The following is an 11,223-nucleotide window of genomic DNA, read 5'->3' on the forward strand; positions in this document are numbered from 1 at the left end:
CCAGCCCAGCCACAACCCTTGGACTCACCAAGCGTGTGAAGAAGAGCAAACAGCCACTTCAGGTGACCAAGAATTTGGGCCGCTGGAAGCCTGTAGATGACCTCCTGGTTGTCAATACTGTGCTGCAGACCAACGACCTGACATCTGTCCAGCTGGGTGTGAAGTTCAGCTGCCACTTCACCCTTTGGGAGATTCAGGAGTGCTGGTATGGCCAGATCTATGATCCTGTCATCTCCAAGCTGGCCTGCCAAGCCATGAGACAGCTGCACCCAAAAGCCATTGCTGCCATCCAGAGTAAGGCCTTGTTTAGCAAGGCTGAGAACAGCTGCTGAGCAAAGTGGGATTAACCAACCAGCCCACCTTGGAGATGTTCCAGGACCTGCTCCACAGACACCCTGATGCCTTCAACCTGGCCTGTACTGCCAAAGGCCTTGCAGGTCCACTGGCAGCTCATGAAGCAGTATTACCTGCTAGAGGACCAGACAGTGCAGCCACGGCCTAAGGGGGACCAAGTGTTCAACTTTTCAGATGCAGAGGACCTGATTGACGACAGTAAGCTCAAGGATATGCGAGATGAGGTCCTGGAACATGAGCTGACAGTGGCCGACTGGCGCCAGAAACGAGAGATCCAACAGCTGGCACAAGAGCTGCATAAGTGGCAGGTGCTGGTAGACAGCATCATAGGCATGAGCTCTCCTGACTTTGACAACCAGATGCTGGCAGTGCTGCAGGGCCACATGGTGCAGTACCTGATGCGCTCCCAAGAGATCACCCTGGGCAGAGCAACCAAGGATAACCAGATTGATGTGGACCTGTCTCTGGAGGGTCCATCCTGGAAGATCTCCCAGAAGCAAGGTGTCATCAAGCTGAAAAATAATGGTGATTTCTTCATTGCCAATGAGGGTCGGCGGCCCATCTACATTGATGGACAGCGGGTACCATGTGGCTCCAAGTGGCGCTTCAGCAACAACTCTGTGGTGGAGATTGCCAACCTGAGATTCATCTTCCTCATCAACCAGGATCTCATTGCCCTTATTCAGGCCAAGGCTGCCAAGATCACGCCACAGTGAGGGGTGGTGGCAGGACCCATATGCTCTCTGTGGCCTCTGTTTCCCCTGCCATTTCAGCCTCTTGGAGCTGGAACTCAGGCTCCTGGAAAAGCCATAGTAGGCAGGAGAAAACCCAACTGCGGGCCCACTGATCTGAGCCTCTGGTAGGGCAGGGCTGGTCCTGGGAAGCCCCTGAAGGCTGGAACCCTCCAGCTTCCTCAGAGCCAGATCCCCTCCCCTCCTCTCTTTGAAGGCCGCCCTCCTCTTCCCCTTCCACCTTTACCCCTTCGTCTCCAGCTGATTAGCTTCAGACTTTTCCTTTATTATTTTTCTTTTGTAAATAAAAAGCACCAAGTTCCAAAAAAAAAAAAGATATGAATTTAGTCTCATCATAATATCCATTCAGTCCCTGTTTTTGTGGATTATTTCTTTGGGCTTCCTCTTTCTTTTATAGAGTCCTCCTTAATATTTCTTGCAGTGCTGGTTTGATACTCACATATTCTTTCAGTTTCTGTCTATCTTGGAAGCTCTTTATCTTACCTATTCTGAATGAGAGTCTTGCTGGATATAGTATTCTTGCTGCATGTTCTTCTCATTTAGTACCCTGAATATATCCTGCCAGCCATTTATGGCCTGCCAGGCTCTGTGGTGAGATCTGCTGTTAATCTGATATTTCTCCCCATGTAAGTTAAGAATCTCTTGTCTTTTGCTGCTTTAAAGATTTTCTCTTTGTCTTTGGAATTTGCAAGTTTCACTATCAAATGTCGAAGTGTTGAACGGTTTTATTGGTTTTGGGGGGAATCTTTCTGTCTCCTGGATCTGAAAGCCTGTTTCCCTCCCCAAGTTAGGGAAGTTTTCAGCTATGATTTGTTCAAATATGCTTTCTGGCACTCGGCCTTTTCGGTGTTTTCTGGAACCCCAATTATATGTAGATTTTTTCCTTCTGAGGCTATCATTTATTTCCCTTAACCTTTCCTCATAGTCTTTTAATTGTTTCTCTCTTTTTTTACACAGCTTCCTTCCTTCCCATCAACTTATCTTCTATGTCATTCACTGTTTCTTCCTCCTCATTATCCCTAGTTGTTAGGACATCTGGTTTGGATTGCATATCATTTAATTGACGTTTAATTTCAGCCTGATTAGATCTGAATTCTGCAGTAACAAAGTCTCTAGAATCCTTTATGCTTTTTTCCAGAGGCACAATTAGCTTTATAATTGTGCTTGTCAGTTGGCTTTCTGACATCTAATTCTAATCCATATTCTGTAACTCTGTGGCAGAGTACTGTTTCTGATTCTTTCTTTTGTGGTGAATCCTTCTGTCTAGTCATTTTGTTCAGTGCAGAGTGGCTGTATGAGCAGTATGAGTCAAGAATATCAACCACAACCTAAGTAAATTCACCCTAGATGATTCTGATGAGGTCTGAGACCAGAAAATGAAAACAAAGATCAGAACAACATAAAACAAAAAGGGCTACTAAAGTGAAAAGCAAATTTTAAAACAAAGTAGTAAAAAATAAAGGCCAAAATTCCCAAAGAAGAAAAAGAGAAGAGAAAAAAAAGGTAAAGAGAGAAAAGAAAAAGAGAGAGAGAAAAGGGAGGAACCTGGGAGATGGTGGTGGTGAAGAAGTTGTAAAGGAGAGAGAAGGTAGTCTACCTGAGGGGTCCTAGAGGATGATCCTCTTGCATCTGAGTGTATTAAGTTCTGTATGTTAGAAGATGCTCAGTACCAAACTTATATAAACCAGCAATATTTGTAGAAAGCCCCAACATTGACCACCAAAACATAAACAAGATAAAAGAGAGGGGAAAATGGGAATGAAGGGAGAATATAATCTCACAGAATGAACCAGCATGGCATTCCACTTGTTTCTGGGTGCATGCTGGTCCTGTTTTAGAAGCTCTTAACTTCTGCCATTGTAGAACAAAATGAGGCAGACAAAACAAAAAAGATAAAACAAAAAACCATATCTCACATATCTCCCAAAATTAAATTGAGTATGTTGAAAGGAATTTAGAAGTGGAAAATATATCTAAGACATGTAATTGTAGAAATATGAAAGTCAAAAAGGAAGAAACTTAAAAATGAAGAGATGGTAAAATATTGTAGTTAAGGTGAGAAAAGAGAAAAAATATTGGAAATATTTAGTCTGATATAAAAATGAGTTGTAATAGAAAAAGGGAAAAAATTTTTTAAAAGGAGGGACCCTCTAGTTCCATATAGTATAAATCCCTCAACTTCCCCTGGAGCTTTCCAGTGCTGCTTGGTCAAGAACTTGCTCTTCCCCTGTTCTTCCAGCTGGTCTTCTGGGGGAGGAGCCTGCTACGCTGATTCTCAGGTGTGTGTGCCTGGACGGTGATGCCCCGTCCCCTGCCAGGTCCCGGGTTCAGTGTGAGCTGTTTATCCTGTGAGGCCTTTGTTCCCTGGCAGCCCCGCCCCTCCCAGTCACTAGGTGATACAAGGATGAAAAACAACAATGGTGGTGTCTAGATTTCCAGCTCTGGAGTCAGCTCCCCATTAACAACTAATGCAGTCTCCCAGTCTGCACTGGCGTAGATGCTCCTGGGGCTGTGTGGATCCACTGATCTGTACAGCTTGCAGGGAGCCCAGTGGCAGGAGAGTTCTCACTGTCCTGTGCCCTCCCCACTCCTGCCTGTCCCAGGGGGGACCAGGATCATGGGCTTTGTCCACTCAGAACCCTGGGATCTGGGGCCCTGTGCTGTTGGAATCATACTCCTGGGGGGCGCAGCTCCCAAAGGCAGTAGGGCACAGACACCTCTGGCAAGAGCTGGCCCGCCTAACTGACTGACTTTTCCCAAAGCCCTGCCAGCTGTGGGCTCCAGCCCTTTACCAGGATCAGTCCATGGTTTGTGGTGAGCTTTACCCCAGGCGCACTTCCTCTATTGGTGCCTCCAGGAAACTGGAGGCTTCACTGCCCCTCCTGCGATTCTGCCCAATTTCCCTGCTAAGCACTTTTCCATCCAAGAAGAATTCCATGCAGATTTTTAAAGCTCCCACCTCTCCAGGGCTGGGCTTTCATGTCTCAGAAGCTTTTGCCCCCCAGCTTTAGCCTGGCTCCTCGCAGGGCTCCTCCCCAACTTGATTCTTTTTTATATTATTTTTTCCCGCCTTCCTACCTTGGTAGAAGAGAAAACCCTTCTCTCCATAGTGTTCCGGCTGTTCTCCCTTTAAATCTCAGTTCAAATTCATAGGTGTTCAGGGTGTTTTGAAAGTTATCTAGGTAAGTTGGTGGGACCAGGTGAGTTGAGAATTCCTACTCTTCTGCCATCTTGCCCCGCTGTGACATCATTTATCGAGCCTTTTATCTCCCATGTGTTATTCTTTATTTCTTTGTTAATGGTCTCACTGATGCCTTCCACTATTTTCTGAATACCAGTGAGTACTTTATGATCATTAGATTCTCCATCAAGTGTGTTACTTCTATCTGTTTCACTTAGGTCTCTGGCTGTGGCCTTATTCTCTTCTTTCATTTAGGATAAATTTCTCTGCCTTCTCATTTGTCTAAGTCTCTTTGCCTGCTTCTCTGTGTTAGAAAACTCAGCTACATCTTTTGCTAAGGGAATGGTCTTGTGAGGAAGAGATCTTGTAGTGCTAGTGTCCCCTGCTACCCAGTGTCTGGCACTTCATGGACCTTCTCCAATATATGCTCTGTCCCTGTGTACTGTCCCTTTTATCTTTCAGGCCAGTCATCTGCAGAGACTCTTTCTGTGTTGTGGATAGTGTTTTTACTCTGGCCTTAATGTGGTGAGTTTTAACTAAGTGTACTCTGATCTGTTTATGAAATGAGACTTGTTGCCACAGCCACCAAAACTAAGGCCCAAAAAACTCCCCAGTTGGGAGATGTAGTTTAGGCTCATGTTTGGGCCAGTCTTCACAGGGAGGGGGCTGGACATGCTAGGACTGAATCAAATGTGACCTGGAAGGATATTTACATCAGAGTGTGGGGGGCAAGGCTTGGTGCATGCAAATTAGGTAGCAAGTATATGCACTGTGCTGGTTCTTGCAGGTGACCCTGTGCTTATGCTGAGGGACAGTGGAGGGAAATGGCCCATGCTAGTTCCTTTGTTTCTGGAGAAGTCTCTCAGGGAATGCTGCTTCTCTGGAACACTCTAAGAAGAGCATATAACCTCCCCACTGTGTGTCCCAGGCACTCTTCAGATTGCTTTTTCCTAACTGTATGTCCATGGGCTATTTGCCCTGCCTTCTTTCCAAGAGCAGAGCAATGCTCTCTGGCCTCTCCCTGAGCCAAGCCCACTGACCTTTAAAACTCCAGGGTTAAGCCCCCCTGGTTCTAAAGACTCACAAAATTTGACCCCTCTCACTTTCTAAGCCAATTTCTGTGGGATATCATCTTCCCCCTGTGGGCTCCCCTGTGTGCTAGTGTGTCTCTTGCCCTTCAGGCTGATTAGGTAGTTATCTAGTTGTATTCATGGAATTAGGTGAGCCTAGGGTCCTCCTACTCTGCTGCCATCTTCCTGAGAAAATAAGGTATTCCTTATAATTCCCATAATAACCACCAAAAAATACTTAAAAATATAACCAAAAAGAGTGACATTAGAAAAATGGTACATCAGGAACCCCTTAAGCCTCTATTCCACTACAAACACTGATTCAGTAACAATCCATGGACAAATTCACTTTGTGAAAAATCTGGAATGTAATTGAAAGGATCCTGCATCCTGGCCAAATGTAAAACCAGTCTCAATAAAGCCTAAAGAAATATTTAAAACATTTTCTTGCTGTAGTTCCTCCCCCTGTTGTAGTACCTTATCATAGAAAGAAAGCTGCTGCTTCCCAGATTCCCTCAGGGAAATGAAAGGTTGGAAGCCTGTGTTCAAAATCCAATATTTCATTGGGGTCCCCAGAGTATTGATTTCTGCCTTGCCCATCATGGATATCTGACAAGTTTAGAATAGTCATGCCACCATGGAGAGAATGGAGACATTGGGTTGAATAGTTAGACACCATAGTTCCTCCCCTCTCTCAACCTAGAGTGAGTAGAATAAAATCCCAGCTCTCAGCTTCCCCTTATAAGGAAAAATAGTTAATCCATGTATTCAGTACCTTACCTTCTTCAGGGCTGCCCAAAGGACTGACATGTATCTAACTAGCCTTGAAGCTCTGTTAGGTCTGGTGCAGTCTAGCCACCTGCGGAAAATTGGGATGATGGTTAAGGATGAGTAGATGACATAGCTTCACCCTCTTACCCCCATTCAGCACACAGTGAGCAAACAAAAAACAGAGCTGCCTTATTCTTATTAAGGAGGGAAAGAGTTGTTAGAGGCACTCAGATTCTTCAACAAGGCTGATTATTGGGAGGGGGCACTTCTCTTGTATAAGTCTATGAAGACTGGCAGTGGTGCCTACTTTGTCTAATAATAGATACCAACACAAAGAGCAAAAGACAATGAAAAATTAGGAAAAGATCTTCCAACAAAAGAAGTAAGATAAATCCCCACAAGCCAACCCTAATGAAATATAATTATGTGATTCAGCTGATACATAATTCAAAATGACAATTGAAAAAATGTTCACTGAGGTCAAGATAATAATTCATAAACAGAGAATTTCAATAAATAAATAGGATACAGTCAACAAAACTAAAAGACAACCTACAGAATGGGAGAAGATATTTGCAAATGACGTATCAGATAAAAGGCTAGTTTCCAAGATCTATAAAGAACTTATTGAACTCAACACCAAAGAAACAAACAATCCAATCATGAAATGGGCAAAAGACATGAACAGAAATCTCACAGAAGAAGACATAGACATGGCCAACATACACATGAGAAAATGCTCTGCCTCACTTGCCATCAGGGAAATACAAATCCAAACCACAATGAGATACCACCTCACACCAGTGAGAATGGGGAAAATTAACAAGGCAGGAAATCACACATGTTGGAGAGGATGCAGAGAAAAGGGAACCCTCTTACACTGTTGGTGGGAATGTGAACTGGTGCAGCCACTCTGGAAAACTGTGTGGAGGTTCCTCAAGAGTTAAAAATAGACCTGCCCTATGACCCAGCAATTGCACTGTTGGGGATTTACCCCAAAGATTCAGATGCAATGAAACGCCGGGACACCTGCACCCCGATGTTTCTAGCAGCAATGTCCACAATAGCCAAACTGTGGAAGGAGCCTCGGTGTCCATCGAAAGATGGATGGATAAAGAAGATGTGGTGGTTTATGTATACAATGGAATATTACTCAGCCATTGGAAACGACAAATACCCACCATTTGCTTCAACGTGGGTGGAACTGGAGGGTATTATGCTGAGTGAAATAAGTCAATCAGAGAAGGACAAACATTGTATGTTCTCATTCATTTGGGGAATATAAATAATAGTGAAAGGGAATATAAGGGAAGGGAGAAGAAATGTGTGGGAAATATCAGAAAGGGAGACAGAATATAAAGACTCCTAACTCTGGGAAATGAACTAGGGGTGGTGGAAGGGGAGGAGGGCGGGGGGTGGAGGGGAATGGGTGACGGGCACTGAGGGGGACACTTGACAGGATGAGCACTGTGTGTTTTTCTGTATGTTGGTAAATTGAACACCAATAAAAATTAATTTATTATTTAAAAAATAACCACTAAATAAATAAATAAATAAATAAATAAATAAATAAATAACATTTTAAAGTACCAAAGGGAAATCATGAAACTGAAGAACCCAATAACCAAACTGAAAAGTTCACTTCAGGGGTTCAATAGCAGACTAGATCAGCCAGAGGAAATGATCAGCACATGCAAATAAAAGTCATTGGAAATAATTCAGTCAGATGAATGAAAAAGAAAAAATAATGAAAAAAGTGAAGAAAATATAAGGGACTTATGAGATACCATCAAGCATTATGTATGCTCCAGAAAGAAGAGAGAAAAGATAAGAAATCTTATTGAAATATTAGATATTTATCCAACGGATACAAAAATAGTGATTCAAAGTGGGCACAGGCTTCCCAATGTTTATAGTAGTACTATACACAATAGCTAACACATGGAAAGAGCCCAAATGTTCACTGACTGATGAATGGATGAAGATGTGGAACATATATACAATGGAATATTTCTCAGCTATCAAAAAGACTGAACTCTTGCCATAACATGGATGGAACTACAGTGTATTATGTTATGCAAAATAAGCCAGTCAGAGGAAGACAAATACCATATGACTTCACTCATATGTGGAATTTAAGAAACAAAACAGATGAATATAGGGGAAAGGAAGCAAAAACAGAGAGGGAGGCAAACCATAAGAGGCTTAAAAATAGGGAACAAAGTTGCTGGAGGGAAGTCAGTGGGAAGGTGGGCTAAATGGGTGATTGGCATTAAGGAGGGCACTTGTGATGAGCACTCAGTGTTACATGTAAGTGACGAATCACTTGATTCTACTCCTGAAACTAATACTATACCATATGTGAACTAACTTGAATTAAATAACGTTGTGGAGGAAAAAAAGAACCAATCAGAGATGAAGAACACAATAAATGTAATTAAAAATACATTATATGGAATAAATAGCAGACTAGATGAAGCAAAGGAACAAATCAGTGACCTAAAAAACAGAGTAATAAAAATTAAACTGAGAGAGTGTGGGGGGGGGGAGTATGTAAACTCTGAATTGTCTTAGGGAACTCAGTGACTCCATTAAGCATAATGACATTCCCACTATAGGGATGCCAGAAGAAGAGAAGAGGAGACAGAAAGTTTATTTAAAGAAATAATAGCTGAAAACTTTCCTAATCTGACGAAGAAAACAGATACCAGATGCATGAGACACAGAGATCCCCAAAAGAGTCAATCAAGTATGTCCACACCAAGATACATAATAATGAAAATGGCCAAATGTAGTGACAAAGAAAAAAATTAAAGCAAAACAAACAAACAAACACAGTTACATACAAGGGAAATCTCATATGGCTATCAGTAGCGTTTTCAGCAGAAACTTAGCACGCCAGAAGAAAGTGTCATGATATACTCAAAGTGCTGAATGCCAAGAATATTCTATCCAATGAGATCATCATTAAGAATAGAAGGAGAGTTATAATTTCCCAACAAACAAAAGTTAGAAGACTTCATAACCACAAAACCAGTCCTACAAGAAATGTTAAGAGGGACTCTGTGAATGGACAACAAAAACATAAGCAAGAATAAGAAAAATAGGAAGCACAAAAGCAAACATTTAAGTGTATCTGCAAAAGTCAAACAAGAGAAGCACAAAATAAAAGGATATAAAATATGATACCAAATACCTGAAATGAGGAGTGGAGTAAGGAAAGAGCTCAAAATTAATCAACCATCAATTTAATATAGACTGCAATATGCAAATGTTTTATATAAACCAAATGGTAGCCACCCGTCAAAAAAATGTAATAGAAATGCAAAAATATTCAGAATGAGCAAGCCAAGAATTATGCCAAAGAATGCCAACTAACCAAGAGAGAAGAGAGCAAGAGAAAAAAGGAACAGACAAGAACTACAAAAATAACCATTAAAAAGTAACAAAATGGGCCTGAATTTACACATATCAATAATTTCTTTCAATGTAAATTCAGTAAATGCTCCAAGCAAAAGACATAGGGTCATGGAATGGATAAAAGAACAAGACCTATCGACATGCTGCCTATAAGACATTCATTTTGGAACTTAAAGACACACACAAACTGAATGTAAAGAGATGGAAAAAATATTTATAGTGCAAATGAAAGTGATGAGAAAGCCTGAGTAGCAATGCTTATATTTTTGTTTTGTTCTCCTTCAAATTGTTACTTAAATTCTAGTTAGTTAACATATAGTGTAATATTAGTTTCAGAATAATTTAGTGATTCATCAAATACATACAATACCCAGTGTTCATCATAACAAGTGCCTTCCTTAATACCCAGCACCCATTTAGCCAATCTTTTACCCACCCCACTCAATCAATCCTCTGTTTGTTTTTTATAGTTAAGACTCTCTTATTTGCTTCCTTCTCTTTTCTACCTTTCCCATATGTTCATTTGTTTTATTACTTCACATAGGAATGAAATCATATGGTATTGGCCTTCCTCTGACTGGCATTTTTATGCTTAGCATAATATACTATAGCTCCATCCACATTAATGCAAATGATAAAAGTTCACTTTTTGATGGTTGGGTAATATTCCATTGTATATATTTATCATATCTTAAATATCCATTCATCACTCGATGGACATTTGGACTCTTTCTATATTATGGCTGTTTTTTGATAATTCTACTAAAAACATTGGGGTGCATGTGCCCCTTCAAATCTGTATTTTTGTATCCTTTGGGAAAATACCTAATAGTGCAAGTCCTTGATTATAGGGGAGTTCTATTTTTAACTTTTTGAGGAACCTTCATACTGTTTTCCATAGTGGCTGCACCAGTCTGCATTCCCGCCCACAGTGCAAGAGGTTCCCCTTTCTCTGCATCCTCACCAACATCTGTTGTGTCATGTGTTGTTAATTTTAGCCATTCTGACAGGTGTAAGGAAGTATCTTATCACGGTTTCATTTGTATTTCCCTGATGATGAGTGATGTTGAACAGCTTTTCATGTATCTGTTAGCCATCTGGATGTCTTTGGAAAAATGTCTATTTATGTCTTCTTCCCATGTAGAAAATGGATTATTTATTTTTTGGATATTGAGTTTGAGAAGTTCTTACAAATTTCAGATATTAACCCTTTATCAGATACATCATTTGCCAATATCTTCTCCCATTCCTTAGGTTGCTTTTTATGTTTGTTGAATGTTTCTTTTATTGTGCAGAAGATTTCTTACTTGATGAAGTCCCAATAGTTCATTTTTTTTGTTTCCCTTGCCTCAAGAGATATTTCTAGTAAGAAATTGCTGCAGCCAATGTCAAAGAGGTTACTGTCTATGCTTTCCTCCAGGATTTTGATGGATTCCTGTTTCACATTTAGATCTTTCATACGTTTTGATTTTATTTTTGGTAGGGTGTAAGAAAGTGGTCCAGTTTCATTCTTCTACATGTTGCTTTCCAGTTTTCCCAACACCATTTGTTGAATAGGCTGTCATTTTTTCCATTGAATATTCTTTCTTGCTTTGTCAAAGATTAGTTGACCATAGTTGTGGGTCCATTTCTGGGTTCTCTATTCTGTTTTTATGCCAGTACCATACTGTCTTGA

General features: G+C 41.1%; 1 pseudogene; it reads left to right on the forward strand.

Annotated features, from left to right (window-relative positions):
* The first annotated feature begins 222 nt into the window (after window positions 1-222).
* Window positions 223-1,084, forward strand: LOC112909204 (microspherule protein 1 pseudogene; annotated as a pseudogene).
* The last annotated feature ends 10,139 nt before the right edge of the window (window positions 1,085-11,223 follow it).

The sequence above is a fragment of the Vulpes vulpes genome, chromosome X (genome assembly GCF_048418805.1).
Source record: "Vulpes vulpes isolate BD-2025 chromosome X, VulVul3, whole genome shotgun sequence".
Taxonomy (NCBI): Eukaryota; Metazoa; Chordata; class Mammalia; order Carnivora; family Canidae; genus Vulpes; species Vulpes vulpes.